The sequence below is a fragment of the Coffea arabica genome, chromosome 6c, assembly GCF_036785885.1.
Source record: "Coffea arabica cultivar ET-39 chromosome 6c, Coffea Arabica ET-39 HiFi, whole genome shotgun sequence".
Classification (NCBI taxonomy): Eukaryota; Viridiplantae; Streptophyta; class Magnoliopsida; order Gentianales; family Rubiaceae; genus Coffea; species Coffea arabica.
Window position 1 is genome coordinate 20966807 of NC_092320.1, and position 9074 is coordinate 20975880.

The window sequence follows — 9074 nt, forward strand, 5'->3', positions numbered from 1 at the left end:
GGCACATGCAGCACATCAATAAGAGCCAAAGTTTTTCCTGAAGTGAGTTTCAAGAGCACTTTGCCCTTACCCAGAACTTTAGCAGTTCGTGAGTCTCCAAGGTAGACTACTTTTTCATCATCCCCTATTGAAGTATAGAAGGAAAACGCTTCTCGATTTGCACATATGTGCCGAGTAGCCCCAGAGTCTACCACCCATTCTTTCACATTAGCTGCAATGTTCATTTGAGAGATGACTGCAGCAATTATTTCATCTCTTTCGGTTAAATTAACTTTAGGAGGATTAGCATTTATTTTGTCACCTTTATTGTATCTACACTGGGCAACATAATGTCCTGGTTTTTCACAATAATAGCAGTTGCCTTTCTTTTTCTTAAAATTGGGAATATTGGGCTTGTAGTTGGGATTTTTTGGTCCATTATACTGGGACTTATTGGCGTACCTTTGATTGTTGTTTTGGACTAGATTAGCTCTGAAGCTCATTTCCTTTGCATTGGCAGCTCTTAACTCCTTTCTGTTTGAATCTTCAACCAGGATGTATTTCATGAGCTCATCAATGGTGTAATTTTTCTCCTTATGCTTCAAGTTATTTTTGTAGTTACCCCATGACTCAGGCAGTTTTTCAATTAGCATGCCTGCAGCAAATTTCTCAGGCAGCATGATGTCTTCATTTTTCAAGTCCTCGAGTAGCATTTGGTATTCCATGATTTGGGTTTTCATTTCTTTGTCGTCAGTCATTTGCTACTGCTTGTACTTTCCTACGATGAATTTTTGTTTGGTTGTATTTTCGACGATAACTTTGTTACCAAAGCTTCCCAAATTGTCTTGGCTTGCTTGTAGCTACAATACACGTCAAATATTTCATTTGAGAGTGTTTGTAAAATAGTATGACGACATACCTTATTGACATATTGTCATGATTCTTGTATCTTAATATCCACGATCGCAGCAAGTTGGGATTCTATCAGTGCTTAATCCACTGCATGAATGTTGAGTAGGGAGTGTACACATTCTTGCCACCTTTTGAAATTTTTATTTGCAAAAATTTCAATTTTGGAGACGTCAGAAAAAGGCTTAGCAAATGGTATTGCGACTACTGTTGCTGCGGATGAAGGTTGTGTGGTGTTAACACTGTCGGAGGCTATAGTTTCTTAGATTGTTGTGGGAACGGCCACAACAATGTTAACACTATGGTTTGAGTCGTTTGTAGCACTGTCCTAAGAAACTATTTCATGAAATTGAAATGTCTCCCCAACATTAAACAAGCCTTCTTCTTGTTGCGAACAAGAAAGACAGGCTTTCTTCTTGTTGCAAACTAGAAGGACCAAAACTAGCAAATTAAACCAGCAGATATAGAGAGAGAAGATGAGAACAAAATTGTCAGGAAGGTATCGACTGACAGAAATAAAAGAGATAGAGAGAGTCCGAGCAGCTATTAGGAAGGTATCAATTGAAGCTGTCGAAGTGCCTTTTTGAGGAGGGAATAGGTGCTATTTATAGATTTTAGAATGAGGTGCAACCCTTCTCACTTCCGATGTGGGACAAAGACTGCAATTCTTCTCATTTTTCGATGTGGGATAGAGAAAGCAATCCTTCTCATTTTTCGATGTGGGACAAAACTTTTGAAATATACTTATATTTTACAACACAAAATTCCCCTCTTAGATTGTAGCTAGGGCCCCGAATGTAATAGTTAGACTCTTATTTGCATGACTTGTAGAAATGGGTTAGTCCAAAACTAGACCCTTAGAAACTATCCACTCGCTAAATCATGTTTGCGTGACGTGACAATCACTACATTTCATGCATATTTTCTTCTTTTTAGGAACTTTACCATTTTGCATGATATTTCTCTATAAGTATATCTTTTATCCCTATGTGCGTAACATGACATTTAGACTTGCATTCCATTTAAGAAAAATTAGAAATATGTTAGTTCATTTACTTGATTAGATTAGGGAGCACCCTTTAAATATGGAAAACGAACGAATATGGTTATTTGGTCTTAGCACGCTCGTATCCCCTCTATAAAAAGAAAAATCGAGTCACGAATGTTAGTCCCCCGCACCCGTTATGTTGCATTCCTCCCTTTTAGGTCACGTATATTCATATATTATAATTTTTTTTCCTTTGGGCCTCATATTGTATATTCGTGATCTCTTCAAAGAGTCATTCTTTGGCGTCGCAATTAATTCGATTGACACCAATTAAATTTTGAAGAGATATTCTGAGCCCCCGATATCCTCCTAAGTTTAGATTTTGCATCCATGTAGAAACATTCGAATATGATAAGTTTTATAGGTTATATTAAGAAAATTTTTGACTAAATCACACAACTAGTTTTGGTTAGGTTGAAAGGGTGTCTTAGATCAAATCTTTGTATTCTCTTTTTTCAACCGTGACTCTCGAACTCTTTTCTCTTGTTTTTCGAAAACCTATAATCTTCTAAAAAGGGTTTTGTTTATTTTTATTAAAAAAACATATTTTTAGGTGATTTGGTACATTTAAACTCGATATCAAGTGGCGACTTCTATTTTTTTTAAAAATCCTTTTTAGACTATTATTTTGGGCCAAAATCATTGCACTTTTTAAATCCTATGTTAGGCCATTTTTCTTTATTTATTCTCTAAAAATCAAACTCATTTTCACTCAAAAATCAAAAGTTCATTTTTTATAACCCGTAATTTTTATTTCAAAAAAAAAGGGCACGATAGTTGGCGACTCCACTGGGGATTTTTAGAGAATTCGAGCACTTGATTTAGTCAATCCGTTTCTTTTTCTAACCTTTTTACATATCACATTAGAATGTTTTAGATTGCATTTTTTTTCTTTTTAGGGTTTCTTGCATTTCACACGTGCAATCGTCTCGATATCCGTGTATATGATGCATAGTTTGTTTATTTACTTTCATTTACTTATGTTTATGTATTTATATCACGCTTTGCATCTTGGGAAGGGGGTATAGCCGACTTAGAACCATAACCTATATTTGATGGTATTTAATCCCTCCCCTCAAAGGAACACTTCATACGTGCATACGCTATTTATTTATAACCCTTCATCTTTTTTTTTTTAGTTGTTGTCACACCACTCCTCTCTATTAGGATTAGGATCGATTCACTTGGACATGTGGCCGTGGCACGACGTGCACGTAGCAATGTCTGAGGGATCACTCGAACCACCTACTGGAGGCTTTGGGATTGATGACCTTTCGCCTCTTGGTCTGAAAGTTTGAGAATCTGAAACCTTATCGAGTCTAGATGTATTAGTGAACCCAATCTCATGGATCCATACTAGAAATTGTCTAGGATAGGGTCAATCTTACCCAACTAGGAACACTAGACACAAGGGGAGGGATTTTACCCCTCTTTCTTTACCTTACATTTTTGTATCATTTTCTTACTCTAACGTGTTATGTATTATTTGTTAAACTAACCTTCCTTTTTTTCTCTTGCATCCACTAATTTCAGAAAATAAGAGTCCAGCATGGTACTCTTTTTAGAGCCCATAAATAGATTCTCACATATATAAATTACAAGTTATTGCATTTTAGTGCCATAACATTGTACTTCATCTTATGCCTAGCCTGGCATATAAAAAGGGTTCTTTCAGGTCATGTTTGATTTTCATTATCGCATATATTTACTCGTTTTAATAAATTGGCATCATGCATCAACCTTAGAAGGGAATGCCATATAAGGAATCCTATGTTAGGGATAAACTACCTTGTATCTCGGATATATAATTCAATAAGACTTACATGTTTATATTTCTTGTACCATCCAAAGAGGTAGCGCAAGAGGTAAGGTAGAATCCGATTTTTCATGATATTGACATCATTGATGATAGAACAACTTTCACACATTAGAATATGAGCATCTAATAATCATTTTTTGACCATCATATCAGAGTTGGTAAAATTCCATGGCGTAAATGACACTAAATTAAAAAAAATTTACAAATAATTCCTCATTGTTGAAATAATAAATATATCGAGGCCAAATCTTGATTTTAGAATACTCATAGATTAATGCAATGCAACAAAATTTGTGAAATTTCAAACTACAAATGGGCGGACGATACAGTCAATTTTTTGAAATAATCGTCAAATCCATTCAATTCGTTTGACCTGTTTGTTCACTTTTAAGACAACCCAATTAATTTTTAAATAAACCGTCAATTTCATTCAATCCTTTTGACCAATTTATTCATTTTTAGGACAATCCAATCAATTTTGAATAAAACGTCAATCCATTTTATCTATTTGACCAACCAGTTAATTTTGAATAAATCATCAATTTCATTCGATCCATTTGATCAATTTATTTTTTTTAGGGTTTCAATCTATCGTTTACTAAAAAAACTAGTCGAGACATTGCAATATTTTCAAAAATAGCTTCTTTCATGCTAAATTGACTTTTAACATCACCTTATGTGTTAATCAAAGCAATCAATCCATTCGCACTTTGTCCTCATCCTATTAGATCAAATGTCTTCTGTCACTCCAATTAGTCAAATTTTTTTTCAAATTATTTTTCATTCGAATATTAATAAATTGATCGGATCCATCAGATATTGTATGATGCTTACCCCAGAAGATTACATTTTTTATACTAGACCTACCCTTGACATAAAAAGATTCCTCCATAGGACATGTATACCGATTTTACAGTTTTACTTACTAACTCTAGGTATTTTTTTTTATTTTTCCCCCACCCCTGCATTTGTAAAGGATATTTCAATAAGGTAAAAATATTTTTTCTATATCCGATAACAATTTTGGTTTGATAAATTTTAAAAAATAACAAGTATTACTTGATTTTTGGACAGATCCTACAATGTAAAAACATGAAGAATCCATCTGGAAGCTCTAGGCTAAAGCATCTAAGAGACTTCATAATTGTTTGTAAAAAAAATCGTGTTTATTTGATTTGTTAATACATTTTGTTCCAAAAGAAAAAGGAGACAAAAAGTGTGTATATATGAAAGTGGAGCTCTTTAGAGATTTTTTTTTCTCTTTTGTATTATAGTTGAACAAGAAATTTTGTTTCAACATTTCCAGCAATAAAGTTTTTCATATAGACAATTATTGTTGTATATAATCATGTATATTTCATTCTTGATTGGCTAATTAAGGGATTTCATGATGAATTTTAAGAAATAAGACTAAGTTTAGCTTTTCAACTTCTTCTCTGAAAATTCACAAGTGCATGTTTAATTGTCTAAAATCTTTACATGCATAAGATTTGCGGTCCAGACTATTCAATAAAAGCGCTTGGAATCAAAAGAGATCACTCAAGCTGGTTAGTTTGTCTCAATAGACCAACTATGATATCTATTTCCCTTTCATCTTTACTATTCATATTTTGCCCGCTTCTATCAAGCCTTCAAAATCAGTCATATTGGTTGACAAACTTTAGAGTGTGGCAATTTTTATTTTCAAAATGCCCATTGTATTTAACCAAATTCAATCCACATCTGAGAGAAAGCAAAAATGTACATTATTCTTATTTATTTTTGAGAATTTGGAATAATACCTCAAGCGTTTGTTTCTCTACCTATATAGATTTTATCATTTGCTCTCTCATTTGAGCCTTTAAAGGGATAATTTTGTTTCAACTAAGAGCCTTAATGATCATTACTCTACATTGGAAAAATTTTCAAATATCAAAACGGAATGGGTTCTCAATGAGCTACTCTTTAATTTGGTTGTCATGAGACGTAAAAATGATGTTTTAGCCGTCGTTTCTACAATTTAAATACTGTTTGTCCCTTGCATTCTCATTTGAGCTAAAATGAGTGGTTCTTCTCAAAAACACTTATGATCGCACCCCGCATTGGCGAAGGAGATTGGAGAATTTTTCAAAAAGAAAAAAAGAAAAATGCTAAAATTAAAAAGAAGAGAGGGAACTACAAATTGGAGGAATTTAATTCTATCATTAATATTTGGGCTCCAATTTTTTTTAAAAAAGAAAAGAAAAGAGAGGGGGCATCTATAATCTAAAAAGTTTGGGGATTCTCAATTCTATCATTTTTGGCATTTCGGTATTGAAAAAAAAAACGAAGAAGACAAAGAAAAAGGAAAATGTGAAGAGACAAAAAAAAAAGAGCAGAGAAAATGAGAAAAAATGCAAAGAGATTCAATACTGAATCCTTTAGTGAGGGATGATAAAAGTCAAATAAAATCCAAGATCTTTGAGTTCAAAATTGGGGCAATTTTTGGGAAGAAATGCGATTTTCAGTGCAATATCCTTGAAAATTTTATTTCTTTAACTATCATTTTCAAATCACATTATGAGCTCATAAAGTCCATCGTTGACTTATCTTCATGATAACTCGAAGTAAGGATCATGCTCTTAAAGAATCTACCAATCACTCGTGATCATAAGGCCATAATCTATTTCCATATGTTTAACTATCGCTTCTACCCATATATTACAAGTTTATAGAACTTATATGTTGACTGAATTTTCTCAAGAAATAAGGGTGACAAACTATTTGTTTTCGCTAAAATGTGATATTAAATGTATTAGATACAATTTGGACATAAAAACAAGACTGATCCTGACATACCATTTTCCTAAACCATTTCAAAATTATAAATAATACTCACTTGTTTGATCCTGAAGGATGAGCTAATGATAAAAATAATCATTCCCCCTAAGCACCGATGCTAAAATGAGGAAGAAATATTTTGTAATTTGATATTATTTTGAGAGATTCATCATGAAATCTTCTGCATGAGTTTAAACGTGACGTTTAAATTACTTCACATTGTATGTTAGTATGTGATTAGTTTCTAAATTTTAGGAAACATAGTTTCTTACTTTGTTCAAATAAATAGGGAGCCATCCGAACAAAATTTTTACAACCAAATGGGTCCATACCAGGGCAAATTTTTATTTGTGAGATTTCGCAAAATAGACCCACACTGGAGCAATTTTTTGTAATATATTTGAAGATTTAGCCCAAGAGTTAAGTAATATACTTTCGAATCGATCGTCCAAAACTTGACTTCGATAACGCTGCTATTTTCAAGAGTAGTAGTTGCATCAATTTTTAAAATAAAATAAGAAATTCAAGTGTATGTTGTACTTTGATAAGCCCCCATGTACAGGTATTTATGGCTGAAATTGATGAAAAAACGCAAGTCAGAATCTTGCGAATTGGAAGGTCAATCACGAAAAAAAAGAAGCCCTACACTGGGACAAGTTTTGAAAAGAGCGATTTCAGAAGTTATTTCTAAACTCTTATTTTGTTAGGTTCGAGTTTTATCCCACTAACATTTTATTTTGTTGGACTCGGGTTTTATCCCACCAACGATGTTAGACTCAGATTTTGTCCCACTAACTCTTTATTTTGTTAGGTTCAGATTTTATCCCACTAACATTTTATTTTATTGGGTCCGAATTTTATCCTACCAACGGTGTTAGACTCGAGTTTTATCTCACTAATCCTTTATTTTGTTAGGCTCTGATTTTATCCCACTAACGTTTTTTATTTTGTTGGATTCGGATTTTATCCCACCAACAGTGTTAGACTCGGATTTATCCCACCAATTATTTATTTTGTTAGGCTCGGATTTTATCCACTAACATTTTTATTTTGTTAGGCTCGAGTTTTATCTTACCAACATTTTTATTTTGTTGGACTCGGATCTTATCCCACCAATCTCGATGGGTTTATGTTTTATCCCACTGACCATCTTTTTATTTTATTGGGTTTAGATTTTATCCCACCAATCTCAACGGGTTTGGATTTTATCCCATCAATCATTTTTATTTTGTTGGATTTGGATTTTATCCACTAATCACGACGGATTTGGATTTTATCCCACTGACCATTTTTATTTTATTGAATTTGGGTTTTACCCCACCAACCTCAGCGGGTTTGGATTTTATTCCACCAACATTTTATTTTGTTAGGTTTGGATTTTATCTCACCAATCTCGAAGGGTTTAGATTTTATCCCACAGACCGTTATTATTTTGTTGGGTTTAGATTTTACCTCACAAACCTCGGCGGGTTTGGGTTTTATCCCACCGATCGTTTTTATTTTGTTGGATTTGAATTTTACCTCAGCAACTACGGCGGATTTGGATTTTATCTCACTGATCGTTTTTATTTTGTTGGGCTTGGGTTTTACCCCAACAACCTCGGCGAGTTTGGGTTTTATCCCACCCACCGTTTTTATTTTGTTGGGTTTGAGTTTTATCCCACCAACCTTTTATTTTGTTGGGTTTGAATTTTATCCCATCAACCGTATTGAGTTTGGGTTTTATCCCACCGATCGTTTATTTTGTTAGGTTTGGGTTATCCCACCATTCCTTTTATTTTCTAGGTTTAAATTTTTTGATTAATTAAGTTCTGCTAACTGTTTTGATTGCAGTTGAGCTGAACAAGTGAATAATTTGGTGTCTACGTCTTTGTCTTGAATTTTTTTGAAACTCAGACAAAGAGGGGCAAGTTGTGGACACCAAAATTTTATCATTTTATTTATTCATTTTTAGTTAAATTTTATTTTATTTTATTTATTTTGTTTCATTTCCATTTCTTGATAAAAATCACTCTTTTTGGAAAAATCAGGAAAAGAAAAGGAAAAGAGAAAAAAAAAAAGAAAAATGAAAAGTGAATAAAATCAATTTTTGTAAAAAAAAAAAGAGGAAGAAAAACCCACGTGTGCTGGGTTTCTCCTCTTCTTCGTACGAAGAAGAGGAGCAATAGTACAAGAAACTCCGCTGCAAAATTCTGTCCCATTTTTCACTCATTTTCTTCCATTTTTTTCCTCCATTTGATCGCTTCGATACGTGGCCACTTGGCCTTGATCCAAACATCAAGAATCTTCTCGATTAACAGCCATCTAGTGGCTCTAATTTGCTATGAAAAACCTCAGCTCATCCTCACCTTTGAAGGGAGGATTTGAGATTTTGGATTTGATATAAAAGCAAAAGGAAAGGCTGGAGAAGGGTGGAAGACAACAAGAGATAAAGAGGAAGGTGGTTGCCAAAGGGAAAGGAAGGAAAAACAACAAAAAGAGGAGAGAAAATCGAGAGAAAAAGTGCAGAGAAAAATTCTG